This window comes from Pelophylax lessonae (genome assembly GCF_965119305.1).
Source record: "Pelophylax lessonae genome assembly, chromosome: 2".
Classification (NCBI taxonomy): Eukaryota; Metazoa; Chordata; class Amphibia; order Anura; family Ranidae; genus Pelophylax; species Pelophylax lessonae.
The window spans coordinates 484,040,054-484,055,281 of record NC_138769.1 but is presented as its reverse complement, the minus strand read 5'-3'; the positions used below and the strand labels follow the sequence as shown (position 1 = coordinate 484,055,281).

At 45.3% G+C, this 15,228-nt stretch overlaps 1 protein-coding gene across 1 annotated transcript in view; it reads right to left on the bottom strand.

The window, feature by feature from the left end:
* PCCA (propionyl-CoA carboxylase subunit alpha) overlaps nt 1–15,228 on the bottom strand; it is a 1,213,132-nt gene that overhangs the window by 628,429 nt on the left and 569,475 nt on the right. The window lies entirely within an intron of this gene.

The window sequence follows — 15,228 nt, the reverse complement described above, 5'->3', positions numbered from 1 at the left end:
ATGTCAACAATTCTGTGTTTTTCTGTCAGTATGGGGTGCTATGTGTACATTCATGAGGAAGAAGAATGAACTTAAATGATATTAGCAAATGGCGGCAATATAACAAAGAGTGAAAAATTTAAGGGGGTCTGAATACTTTCCGTACCCACTGTATATATATATATATATACACACAGTATATACATAAAAATGGCAGGGGGACATGATTACTGTGTTGGGGGGCCTGAACAAGGAAGAAGGAAGTCGATAATCTTCCTTCTTCCCCCTCAGTTCTCCCCCGATTCTGTCTTCACTCCCCGCTTCACAAGCTCCAAGCTGGTGAATCCGGGAGTGTGAATTCTGGCACAGATCGCCAGTGAAGTGCGGAGATCGCAGCTTCATAGCCTGGCTGTTTCTGTGTCAGGCAATGACAGATTCCCGTGTGAAGAGATGATCAGCGAAGAACATGGGAACTGAGAATGATCGGAAATGAGCTGTGATCAGCAGGATCACTGCTCATCTCCGTTTCATAAAAGGACACCTGAGTCACGGAGCAAATCTGCCAATCATATTCATGGTTTCTGCAGTGGTTTTAACAGAGGACAAATCTACATAGCACCCAGAAACACAAGGATGAAAAAGGACAACATATAGAAAGCGATAATCCAATTTCATGATGATGCATTTATATTGCAATAAGGAATTAAATGCTTCATTACTATAAAATAAATATAAATTATTGGTCATGTTCTCGCTGCTGAGAGAGCCTGCTGCTGGTCGAAAAGGATGACTGCTGAAAAGCACACTAAACTTGTACACATAGTGCCTGTTTATTTTGGGGAACTCATTAGGGAATCACATGTTAATTAGGAACCTACATAAGTTCAGTTACTAGTTCAGAAGAGTAGGTATATTTCTGCACAAAGCCCTCCTGCATTAAAACGGTGCCTTGCTTAATTAACATGCAAGGCAAACGTGATTGGACTGTTCCTGGGTGTCCCAATCTCATGCATAGTTTACCAATGCCACTACCAGTTTAACCTGCCCTACATACAACTTTGTGCTTGGATGTCAGTAGCACCTTTAAGTGACAAGCATGTATTTGATAAGTAAAAATGGATGAGCTTGTGTTCTTTGTGGAGCAACATACTGATACTAAGGACTAACTGTGAGAGCTACCCTCCAAGCCAGTAACCCCTGGAATCAGGAAAACAACAAACTGGTAAGGCTTCTCCTGTTTGTCAAAAAGTTAAACAGGCTCCTAAGGAGGTGAGTTAAACACCCATGGGTACCAGATATAAACAGCCTTCTAGCCTAAAAAGTTTCTTCTCTGAGAGATGCAACATATTAGGTTGCTGGCGGTGCCAAGAACTGGGATATGTGGATTCAAATTGCCCCAAAATTGCAGGAGCCCTTGGAATGTGACATAGGGAGGAGTATGCAACTATTTGCCAAGCCTGCACTGGCAGCACACCTAGAAACTGAGACGGGTAGGCAATTATGTGCAATTACCATAGGAGGGCACTATAGAGACATTTTAGACCCTGCCAGCTTTTCTTAGACCAAATGACTGTACTTTGTATACATAGCAATGCTAAACACTATCCTATAGTAATGCTCCCATTAAATATACCTAGTGGAACTCTAAAGCAAGTCTTAAATAGTGCAAATAGTTTAGCTTCTGACTTTTAATAAAAAGACTCTTACCAGCCCAGGGATCCAATGTTGTCCTCATCTGGGCTCGGTTCTTCGGGTCCTCTGCACTACTATGTTTACTTTGGGAAGCCAGATGAAACTTCATTCAGCTTCCCAGGCAGCTTTAGGCTAGGTTCACACATGTCCGGTATGAATTTACCCTCCCTTTTCACTGCAAATTTTCTAAGCAGCTGTTGAGTGGTTCAGCTGCGATTTAAGATGCGGTTCAGATGAAAATTTTTGAAGCCGGGAGCCACCGGCATCTTAAACATTAGCTAATTTGTTAAGGAGAGGGCCAGAAAGCATACCACCAAGTACCTAACAACTGAAGACTCATCAGCTGTCAGCGGGGTTCCCACTGACCGCTTTAGGTAAAAAACAAAAAGAATTAAAACATTTTGAAGAATTAAAAAAAAAAAAAAAATAAATAAAAATGGCGTGGGGATTCTGCCCCAATCCTTACCAGGCCCTTGCCAAAATGTAAAAAAAATAAATAAATAAATAAAAAAAAATAATGGCATATGGTTTTCTCCCTACCCCCCCCCCCCAAAAAAAAAAAAAAAAAAAGAATATGCAACCTTTATCCAAGCATACAGCCAGGCAGGCCTGGAAAGGGGATGGGGGGGGGGGGGGCAAACACCCCCTCTCCTCCTGATCCATACCACCATACCAGGTCACATGCCCTCAACGTGGGAGTGGTGAGCTCTGCTCACACCGAAGGCTCCCTCCGTCTGCCTGCTGCTCAGTCTTGTGACAGTTCTTGAATAGCTAAGGAGTGGGGCCACACAGCGACGGCACCCTGTGGCACCGCCCCCTGGCTATATCACCGACCCAGCATGCCCCGGTCGGTGACATCACAGGGGCCAATGCCACCAGGTGGCCCTGCTCTTTAGCTATCTAAGAACTATCACAAGGCAGAGCAGGCAGACAGCTGGTGTCGTGGTTGATGACGGATCTACACCAGGGGGACATTTTTTTTTTTTTTAAATAAAGGAATTATCAAAAACTGTGTCTGTTATTTCTTTTTCACACTTTTTTTTGGTGAAAGAGTAGTGGTACAATTGTACCCCCTACTCATTCACATTTGGGGGGCAGGATCTCGGGGCCCCTTTTGTTAAAGGGGGCTTCCGGATTCCGATATGCTCCCTGCCTGCAGACCCCCACAACCTCCTGCCAGGGTTGTGGGGAAGAGGCCCTTGTTCCCATTAACATGGGTATAAGGTGCCTTTAGGGTGAGGTGCAAAGCCCCTCTGCCCCTAAGTACTCACCTATGTTGAGGGTATGTGGCCTGGTATGGTTCATGAGGGGGCAGGTGCTCGGTCATATGTGAACCGGCTCCATAGAAAGCTGGCTTGATTCACTTGTCATGTGAATTGGATGTGGTTCACAACACATAAAATTCACATATATGTGAATGGAGCTTTATGCTGTGCTTTGTGAATGGGTCCACAGCCTCATGGGACCTGCACCATGTCCCAGGAGGTTGAGGGTGGGGAGTAGGATAGTTGGGGTGAACTTCTGTTTGGATCTTATAGGTCAGTGGTCCTCAGGGCCCACTAACAGGCCAGGTTTGCAAGATAACTGAAATCCATCCCAGGTGATATAATTTGCTGCTCAGTGATTGCAGTACTCTAGTCTACATCTTACCAAGGTAATACTTAAAATCTGGCCTGTTAGTGGGCCCTGAGGACCGGAGTTGAGGACCACTGTTCTAGGTGATCCAAACAGAAGTGGAAGCGAGCACAAAAAAAAAAAAAAAAACCTTTAAAAGTGGGAGAGAGAGAGCGAGAAAGAAGAGATAAAACAGAACTTCCTTTTTAAAAGTGAAGTTCTGCCTCAAGAACTTGCTACTCAGTGTAAAACTGGCCTGTGATTTTCCTCTGTTTATGGAACAGGTGGGGGGGGGGGGGGGGGGGGCAGATAGCCAGTTCTGAAAGTATGTCTGATATTAATGATCTATTGTGTGTGCACTTAAGAAGATATTGGCAATCCTATGTCAGAGGTAGCTGATAACTTCCCATTAGCGTTCATGGATGCAGAATTACAGCCTAGGTGCCAAAAGTATAAACAACCTCAGTAATACTTTAATAAACATGTATTTTTTTTATAAATAGGTTGTGCTTACCTGCTCTGTGCAGTCATTTTGCACAAAGCAGCTCCAATTGCATAAAGTATGCATGAAGGTAAAATCAGATTTTTGTAAGATCTTACCGTAAAATCCTTTTCTCTTAGCTCATTGACAGACGTAGTCTTCTTGATTCACAAGAACTGGGTTATGTTGTCTCCGCAGGAGCAGGACTAGGCAGAAAGAAAAAACGTTCTGGCTCCACCTTAGGGGCAGTCCCTGAGGGTATATCCTCCCTCTCTCTGCTACAAGGCATCAGTTCTGTCACAAAGCAGCAACAGAGAATTTAACCCAACCCAACTCAATGATAGAGGGGCGGGTACTACGTCTGTCAATGAGCTAAGAGAAAAGGATTTTACGGTAAGATCTTACAAAAATCCGATTTTCTCTGTCGCTCATTGACAGACGTAGTCTTCTTGATTCACAAGAACTGGGACATCCAGAAGCAGTGCCACAAATGAGGGGTGGGATTGACCGAAATCAAAATCCAATCTAGAAGGCCCAACCGGTGCCAAACTAGAAGTTTTAAACAAAGAATGAGACTCAAATGAAAATTTCCAACGGAAAAAAACCCTCGAGGCAGACCACTGGTCTCCTCAAATGGCGGCCTGCAAAACCTTGCGGCCAAACGAGGCATCAGACGATGCCATTACATCAACTTAATAATGTTTTGTAAAGGTATGCACCGACGACCAGGTAGCCGCCTTGCACACCTGGACCACTGACGCCTGATGGCGAAAGGCCCATGACGCACTAAGTGCCCGAGTGGAGTGCGCCTTAACAGGGAACGGGGGCTCCCGACCCTTAATAGAAAAAGCCTGTACCACCGTCTGTCTGATCCATTTGGAAATAGTCGAGGCAGATGCAGGCAACCCCTTTTTGGGTCCATCCGGGATCACAAAAAGTGAATCCGTCTTGCGAAACGAGTCTGTCGTTTTCAAGTATACCCTGATCGCCCGGACCACATCCAAGGAGTGTAAAGCAAACTCCCGAGGATGACTGGGCTTAGGACACAGGGAAGGTAATACAATTTCTTCATTCAGATGAAATTCTGAAACCACTTTTGGTAGGAAGGATGGATTCGGACGAAGAACCACCTTATCTCTATGAACCACCAGATATGGGGAACGACAAGATAAAGCGGCCAGTTCTGACACCCTGCGTGCAGAAGTGATAGCCACCAAGAAGGCCACCTTCTGGGACAACGTAGGTAGAGGAATCTCCCTAATATCTTCAAAGGGAGGTTTCTGAAGAACCAACAATACTAAATTAAGATCCCAGGGTGGTAACGGCGCGCGCACTGGCGGAGCCAGATGTCGCACCCCCTGGATGAAATTCCGCACCAAGGAATGAGTAGCCAAAGGCTTCTGAAAGAAGATAGCTAATGCTGAGACCTGACCCTTGATAGTGCTCAAGGCCAGTTTCTGCTCAACCCCTTGTTGCAGAAAAGCTAATATTCGACTAACCGAATAAGACCGTGGACAGAACCCCAGAGGTTCATACCATGCAATGTAGGACTTCCATGTACGATGATAAATCTTTCTGGAAGTCGCTTTCCTTGCTTTAACTAGAGTAGGAATAACTGAAGCTGACAATCCCTTGTCCTTCAGCACCTGGGTCTCAATAGCCAGGCCGTTAAAGCCAGCGATCGTAAAGCAGGATGGAAGATCGGTCCCTGAGACAGTAGGTCCTCCCTGAGAGGAAGTCTCCACGGGACGTCCGCCACCAGTCTGACCACGTCGGCGTACCAAGCTCGGCGAGGCCAGTCCGGAGCTACCAGGATTACTGGAATTCCTTCCTCCTCTATCCTGCGAAGAAGTCTTGGCAGTAACCCGAGAGGAGGGAAGGCATACATTAGCTGGTATTGCCCCCACGGGGCGATCAGTGCGTCTGCGGTCTCTGCTAGAGGATCGCGGGAGCGAGCCACAAATCTCTGTACTTTCCTGTTGAATCGTGATGCCAACAGATCCACATCCGGGGTGCCCCACCGTAGGCACAACTGGTGGAAAACTTCTGGATGGAGGGACCATTCCCCCTGATCCAGAGTCTGACGGCTGAGATAATCTGCCTGCCAATTCTCCACCCCCGGAATGAACACCGCAGAGATAGCTGGAACAAATCCTTCCGCCCAGTGAAGAATGCAAGCCACTTCTTTGGCCGCTTGGACACTCTTGGTGCCCCCCTGGTGATTGACATAAGCCACGGCCGTGGCGTTGTCCGACTGGATCCGAACCGGGCTGCCCTGGAGCTGCTCGGTCCAGTGAATCAGACAAAGTCTGATCGCTCTCAGTTCCAATACATTTATCGGCAACCTGGATTCTTCCAGGGACCAAAGTCCCTGGACAGATAACTGACCGAGAATTCCTCCCCATCCGGATAGACTGGCATCCGTGGTCACTATCGTCCAATATATTGGCAGAAATGACTTTCCCTGGCTGAGCATCGGAGACCGAAGCCACCAGACCAGAGACTCTCTGGTCTGTTTGCTCAATCGGATCCGATTGTCCAGGGATTCCGGATTCCGATTCCATCTGAGAAGAATCTCTTGCTGAAGAATTCGGGTATGGGACTGGGCAAATGGGACTGCTTCGAAGGAAGCCACCATCAACCCCAGAACCCTCATGCAAGTTCGAAGAGAAGACCAGCTGTTGGATAGTAACAACTGGACTGCTGATTGAATCTTCCGGAGTTTCCCTACCGGAAGGAAAACTCTTGACCTGACTGTGTCTAGAATTAGACCCAGATATTCGAGCCTCTGGGTGGGAACCAGAAATGACTTTTGCTGGTTCACCAGACACCCGAATTCCTGTAAATAAATTATAGTAATTTCTATGTTGTGTAGCAGGGTCTGAGGAGACTCTGCATGAAGCAGGAGATCGTCTAGGTAACCTAGAATCGATATGCCTCTTTGGCGCAGTAGTGCCAACATTGGGGCCAACACCTTCGTGAAGACCCGAGGAGCCGTGGTGAGACCGAAAGGTAACGCCACAAACTGATAGTGGTTCTCTTCTACGGAAAAGCGTAGAAACCGCTGATGTCCTGCGAAAATGGGAATGTGAAGATAGGCGTCCTTGATGTCTATGGACGCTAGGACATCCCCTGGATGCAGGAAGGCTGCTATTGTGCGAATGGATTCCATCTTGAATTTCCTTATGTTGAGAAAGGAATTGAGTGCCCTTAAGTCCAGAATTGGACGCACTTTGCCCTCTTTCCTGGGTATTGTAAATAGGTTTGAATAAAACCCTTGAAAACGTTCTGTCCAAGGAACGTGGACTACCACTCCTTGTTGTAGTAAATCCGTGACTGCTCTCCGCAGATCTTCTAAACGATCCGGGGATAGTCGGATATTGGAAGGGAAGAATCGCGCCGGTGGGAGAGATCGAAACTCGATCTTGTACCCTGACCTTATGACTTCGCAAACCCACTTGTCCGGGATTCTGGAAAGCCATGGATCCGGGAACCGGCGAAGACGTCCCCCCACCCCAATTATGGGTGGGGGCGCACCTTCAGGCTTTGGACGATATATCTTCAGGTCTGGAGGGGGCGGGCTTTTGCTTGCCCGACCAACGTCCCCTGAAGCCTCCTGAAGGAGCTTTGGAGGACTTAATTTTTTCACCCGCGGGACGAAAAAACTTTTTGTGAGCAGAGAAAGAAGGCCCTCGTCTTTGACGAGTTCCTTTACCCTTAACATTTTGCGGTAAAAAGGTGCTCTTTCCACCCGTGAGATCCTTAATGATCTCATCTAAGTTGGCTCCAAATAGACGCTCTCCTAAAAAGGGGATATTAGCCAATGCTTTTTTGGAACCTTGGTCGGCTAACCAACCTCTTAGCCACAGTTTACGCCTGAGAACCACTGCTGAAACTGATGCTCGTGCCAATAATGGAGTGGCGTCTAACGCCGCATCACACACAAACTGTAACCCCTGTATCATTTGTTCCAACAAATCTGATACCGCCTGAGGGACCTCTTCTAAGTCCCGGCGTAACCACTTGGTCCATTCAGTTACAGTCTGCGAAACCAGACCAATAGCAATTATTGGTCTGAAAGCTGATCCAATCAAGGAAAACATGGTGCGAGACATAGCTTCTATCTTGCGATCCACTGGATCTTTGAAAGACGGAGCGTCTTTTAAGGGAATAACCGTGGCTTTATTCAATCTAGCAATTGGTGAATCCACCACAGGTGGTTCTGTCTATTTCTTAATGAGGGTTTCCTCAAACGGATAACGCCTGTTAATGTGTTTAGAAATAGCAGAGGTGCGTTTTGGCAGACTCCATTCTTCTTTGATTGGATTGCCAAAACATTTGGGCAATGGGAAAACCTTCGCCACTTTGATGCGTTTTTTAGTCCCAAAAGGGATTTCAGTTTCAGCTATTTCCGACGGAATACCCTGTAATCTTAAGGTTTCTTGAACAGATACAATGAGTGCGTTTACCAACGCTTCCTCTCGGGCTATGGCTGATGCCGAAACATCCTCCTCACTGTCTGAAGAGACAGTACCCGAGACACCAATCCCAGATGAAGTACCTGCAACTGCAGAAATAGGCTCAGATTCTGAATCCGAAGTTTCAGATAATAAGGGGTTAGGCGGGGGACACTTTCTTGCGCCCTGTCCCTGACAAGCCACTTCCACCCGGGACACAAAAGTTTCCAAAATAGCTGACAATGATTCAACCGTCAGTGGGGTGCTGGAGGATCCTTCAGACACCTCGAGGGGATCCGGTGGAGATACATGAGTGGCAGGGTCCATGTTAATTCAGGACACCTCTGCCAGAAAAAACAAAAAACTTTTTTTTTTTTTTTAAATAAAAAAATACCTCTTTTTTTTTTTTTTTTTTTTTATGTGTCTCCCCCTAGCGCAATAGCGCCCCTCAGAGTACCTGCTTCTCGATCCCCACAGAGAGAGAGAGAGGGACCCCCAAGGCTCACCACCCGATGCAGAGAAGTTTCCAACCAACTGCAGTCAGCTTCTGTCTTTTACAGACTAGAAAGAGCTGTGTTAGTTTTCCCGGGTAGAAGGACGTGGCTCCGCCCCCTGTGTACGCCTTCCGGCGTTCCCAGCTCCCCACGAGGTAGCTGGGCACATCAAACATGGCCGCCCCCATACGGGAGACAATAGACTCCAAAAACATGGCGGCCGGCGTGACCTGAGGACATTCATGCACCCGGTCTACGGCAAAATGGCGGCGGACTGCCGAAATCGTTTTTCCCAGCACATCCACCTGCATCTCTGCTAAGTGGCGTTTATCGATCTGCAGGAGGTACACTACAATTAAGGTAGGATTATACCTCCTATGTCTGCTGTAATACTACAGTCTGCTGGGTAGAGTGTTAGCTTTCAAACCAAGTCCACTTCCCACCAAACACATACTGTATTTACAAGGGGGACTTTTAGTGTCAGATATATACTGACCATGTATGGAGGGGCCCATAATTCATACTGCCTCATAACGAGGAAAAAAAGGGAACGTTTACTCACCATACCGAACCGACAGGCACCCTCTCTTCACAATACCCTCTCCACCGGGGTGGGGGGTTGTGGACCACTCCGGACGCCTCGACTCTCTGGTTCCTGGCGTCCAAGCGAGACTTTTAACTCGCAAGGTCAGTCCCTCCAATGGGACTCCGTCGCGGCCGACCCAGCGCGGAGCTCTGGTCTGCACGCGCTCGTAGGCAGAAACCGGGGTGACCACTGGATCTCAACATCCAGCCCGTCGCCCGGCCCCGCATACTTACTTGAATGTGTCGCGGCCGACCAAGCGCAATGCAATGGTCTGCGAGCGCTCTTAGGCCGGCTGGGGTGACCACTAGTGTCGCCCAGTCCGGTGTATTTGCTTGAAGATCTCACAGGAAAAAAACACTGGAGAAAACTACCTAAAAAATATTTTTTCTAAAGAAAAAATCTTGCCAGGACCAAAAAGATCCCAGCAAGGAACTTAGGTCCTTACTCCTGACTAGACAGAAAAAACTGATGCCTTGTAGCAGAGAGAGGGAGGATATACCCTCAGGGACTGCCCCTAAGGTGGAGCCAGAACGTTTTTTCTTTCTGCCTAGTCCTGCTCCTGCGGAGACAACATAACCCAGTTCTTGTGAATCAAGAAGACTACGTCTGTCAATGAGCGACAGAGAAAAACAATTATCCTTTAGAATCACTTTAATGGATATACTGGGAACTGCGGATTAGGGATCCCAATTTGGCAAATGCATAGAAACATGTAAAGATAATAAATAGGGTCCTCCAACAATTCAAAGAAGAAAATGGGATCCTTCAAGCTGTATTTATTTATTCTAGGTACTTCTACAGTTCCATCAATTGACACAACACTCTGTATATATTATATATATATATATATATATATATATATATATATATATATATATATATATATATATATATATATATATATATATATATATATTTTTTTTTTTTTTTTCCCATATATATTTTACATTTACATCAGCCCCTGCCCTCTGGGAGCTTACAAGCTAAGGTTCCTAACTCACATTCATACATACACATACTACAAAACCCTCCTGCATTGAAGAGTGTTTCTTTACTGCCCTACAAAATATAAGTGTAGTGCAAACTTGGTTGGGATGTTTCTAGGTGTTCCTGTTTAATGCATGGCTTACCACTGCCTCTACCTCTGCTAAGCCTGTCCCCTTACTGACACACATTAACATTTATACCTACCACAAGCTTAAGAATCATTACAGCAGCATTAAACCCAAAGAAAAAAATTGTAACATTGCAGATTACCATTCAGATATGGTCACATTAGGTTTCTTCTCTCTGTTCTCACCTGGTGATTTGGCCAGTAAAAAACCTGTTTTACAGTACCCCCACTCTGGAGGAAGGAGCACAGAGACACCTTTGGACAGCAACAAAGTCAGTGTTGGGGAGGGGATTGTTAGGTGCATTAGCAGATTTAGAAACACTAACAAATTGAAGCCAAATTACAGCTAACACTTTATATACACTGCTCAAAAAAATTAAAGGAACAATTTGAAAACACATCAGATATCAATTGGAAAAAAATCATGCTGGATAACTATACTGATACAGACTGGGTAATGTGTCAGAAATGAAAGGATGCCACATCGTTTGATAGAAATGAAAATGATCAACCTACAGAGGGCTGAACTCAAAAGACACCCCAAAAAGCAAAGTGAAAAAATGATGCAGCAGGCTAGTTAATCTTGCTGAAATTTCATTGCACCAACTCAAAATAGTACTCAGTAGTTTGTATGGCCCCCCACATGCTTGTATGCATGCCTGACAACATCGGGGCGTGCTCCCAATGAGACACATGGTGTCCTGGGGTATTTCCTCCCAGATCTGAACCACTGAGCTCCTAAACAGACTGAGGTGAAACCTGGCAGGGTCGGATGGACCGAAACATAATGTCCCAGAGGTGTTGAAACAATGTTTCAGAGGTGTTCTATTGGATTTAGGTCAGGTGGGCGTGGGGGTCATTCAATGGTGTCAATGCCTTCAGTCTCCAGGAACTGGCTACATACTCTCACCACATACGGCCGGGAATTGTCATGCACCAGGAGGAACCCAGCATAGGGTTTGACAATAGGTCCAAGGATTTCATCCCTATACCTAATGACATTCAGGGTGCCATTGCCTAATCTGTAGAGGTCTGTGTGTGTCTCTCCATGGATAAGCCTCCCTAGACCATTACAGACCCACCACCAAACCGGTTGTGCTGAACGATGTTACAGGCAGCATAACGTTATCCACGGCTTCTCCAGACCCTTTCACTTCTGTCACATGTGCTCAGGGTGAACCTGCTCTCATCTGTGAAAAGAACAGGGGACCATAGCGGACCTGCCAATTATGGTGTTCAATGGCAAATGCCAATCGAGCTTCATGGTGTCGGGCAGTGAGCACAAGGACGCTGGAGGTAATTTGGTTGGGCTCGGGCCGTGCTCATAATGTTCCTCCTTGCACAAAGAAACAGATACCAGTCCTGCTTATGGGTTAAGGACCTTCTACAGCTCTGTCCAGCTATCTTACAGTAGCTGCCTGTCTCCTGGAATCTCCTCCATGCTCTTGAGACACAGCAAACCTAGCAATGGTACGTATTGATGAGCCATCCTGGAGGATTTGGACTGTCTGTGCAACCTCTAAAGGGTCCAGGTATCACCTCATGCTACCAGTAGTGACACTGACCCTAGCCAAATGCAAAACTAGTGAAAAAACGGTCAGAAAAATGAGTAGGGGAAAATAATTTCAGTGGCCTCCACCTGTAAAACCATTACTGTTTTTGAGGTTGTCTCATTGTTGCCCATCTGGTGCACCTGTTACAAAGTTAGTGAGGTTGAAAAAAGACACCAGTCTATCCAGTTCAACCTATGATGTGTGTGTGTGTTTGCTGCTAACCGTACATTGTATACCCCTGTATGTTGTGGTCTTTAAGGTGCCCATCTAATAGTTTTTTGAAACTATCAATGCTCCCTGCTGATACCACTGCTTGTGGAAGAGAATTCCACATCCTTACTGCTCTTACAGTGAAGAACCCCCTGCGTATTTTAAGGTTAAACCGCCTTTCCTCTAGTCTTAGTGAGTGGCCACGTGTCTTATTGTATTTCCTTTCTCTGAATAGGTTTTCCCATATGCTGGGGTTGCTAGTACAATATTTGTGCATTGATATCATATCCCCCCTCAATCGTCTCTTCTCCAGAGAGAATAGGTTCAGTGCTTGTAGTCTTTCCTCATAGCTGATGTCCTCCATTCTCCTAATTATTTTTGTTGCCCTTCTCTGGACTTTCTCCAGTTCTAGCACATCCTTTCTGAGGACCGGTGCCCAGAACTGGACAGCATACTCCAGATGACGCCGGACCAGAGTCTTGTAGAGTGGTAGAATAATCTCTTTATTTCTGGAGTGAATCCCCTTTTTTATACATCCCAGTATTCTGTTGGCTTTGCTTGCAGCGGCTTGGCATTGCATGCCACTGCCAAGCCTGTTGTCTACCAGTACCCCCAGGTCCTTTTCCATCCTAGACTCACCCAGAGGTCCCCCCCCCCCCCCCTAGTGAGTAGCTTGCTTTCTGGTACCCAGGTGCATTACTTTACATTTTTCAACATTAAACCTCATCTGCCATGTAGTTGCCCCCCCCCCCATTATTTTGTTCAGGTCCGCTTGTAAGGTTTCCACATCCTGCCCAGAAGATATTGGCAGGCTTAGTTTAGTATCATCCGCAAATACGAAGATTTTACTCAATATACCCTCCTCTAGATAATTTATGAATTAAACAGGATTGGCCCTTGGACAGAACCCTGGGGGACCCCGCTTTCCACACCCGCCCAATCTGAGTACTCCCCATTAATCACCACCCTTTGCAACCTCCCCTGGAGCCAGTTCTCTATCCAGGTACTCACCTTATGGTCCATACCTACCTTCCTTAGTTTGAACAGTAAGTGTTTGTGGGGAACGGTGTCAAAGGCCTTTGCGAAGTCCAGGTACACCACATCCACAGGCTTACCCTTATCTAGGTGGCAGCTCATTTCATCATAGAAGGTTAATAGATTGGTTTGGCAAGAACGATTTTTCATGAATCCATGCTGATTACTACTAATAATACCATTTTCATTACTAAAGTCTTGTATGTGGTCCCTTAACATCCCCTCCAAAATCTTGCAGACTACTGATGTTAGGCTGACCGGCCTATAGTTACCCGGGATATATCTCGGCCCCTTTTTAAATATTGGTACCACGTTGGCTTTTTTCCAATCAGCTGGCACCATACCCCTCTGTAAACTATCCTTAAAGATCAAGAATAATAATCTGTTAGTTTTAACGCCAAAGCAGCTGAAGCTTATTAACAACCCCCTCTGCTACTTAACTGACCAGATCAATATCGCAGGAGTTTAATTGACTTTATGCTGTACTCTGATTAAAAAGTGTTCCTTTAATTTGTTTTGAGCAGCGTAGTTACAGCAACATCCTTGTTCCTTTTGGGATAAAGGTTTTACATAATTGAAGGCTTATCATTTAAACAACCCTGTCAGTGGTACATGGCTTGTCACAATACTCTAAACTGCTACATCTGCAGTATAGTTTGTTCTGTTGGAAAACAGACATACTGACTAGATCACCAAGTGAAAATAATGGAAATCAAGCCTAAAAAAGAAAATGAATACAGCCACTGCATCTAAGAATTGGCAAGAGTCCACATAATAATTGTTTGCTTTTGGGTTTAATGCTGCTTTAACTGCCACATATATTTTATAATGATGTAATGGCCTATACATATATTTATTGACACTTTATGTTAATCACAAGTGGTAAATGAAATTTTTATAGCATAAGCGTGCGTGCACTTCTGGCATAACCATCCGTATTAAATCATTAAAAACATAGTTAATTGAAAACTCAGTCTTAAGGAAGGAACCCTGTGAATACATAATTAACTGGCTTGCAATTAATTCCATTATTAGACAAAAAACGATGCTGCTGACTCAGTGTATCTATTTTAATGTTCACAGAACACCAACACAATATGAAATGGGGCATTGGCACTACAGGCAATGTTCTCACCACAGCCTCTGGCATAAATAATTAAAGTGTATTTTGCTTGTATAGGATATACCACGTGAAGCTTTCAGGCATTTCCCACCCTTCATTTTCAATTCACCTCTCCCTCAAAACACAACTCCCAGCCCGCCATGTCTACCTGACAAGTGACAGCCCAATCTGATTAAATGCTTGCAAGGGAGGGGACAAGTGGGCCTCCATGACAGGCCAAAAGTGATCACCATGGAGATACATAATTACAGCTGTCAACGCATCTACTGTCCTGCTGGCATCAATTTGATTGCTCCTAGCAATAATGATAGACAAAGCTTAGTGCGCACTCCTCTGCACCCAATCACTTCTTCCATCCCCTGGTCCATTTAGTAGCTGACATGCTACATTCATACAAGCAAATAACAGTAGCACACAGAATATTTAAGGCATTGTAATTGTTTTATTTTTTTCCTTTCTCATTTTGGAAAAAGATCGCTTGCAAGCACAAATGTTTTTACACAAAACTCCTGCTGCAGCATTAATTGAAGAAAGATTTGGTGGGACATTGACCGTAGGGGGTATGGTTTTGTCCATTATCACTTGTACTTTCAACAGGTCTCACATCTGAAAACTGCAAATTGCAAAAACTTGCAAGGGCAAAATGTTTGACATTGTGTTAGCTGTTAAAATGTAGAAGATATAGAACGGAAGAGTGGAAGCTAGAATAATTAATACACATTTTAATTCAATGAATTGTTGCTTGATGCTCACAAGTGATGTTTAAGCAACCTCTAATGTATGTTTTCTTTTCTAATATTTAGCAAGACATAATGCCTGTTAAGCCCTTGCAATTTTTGTTCTGCTTGCAGGCTTTGAACACAGCATGAAGTCTTTGAGCTAAGAAAGGG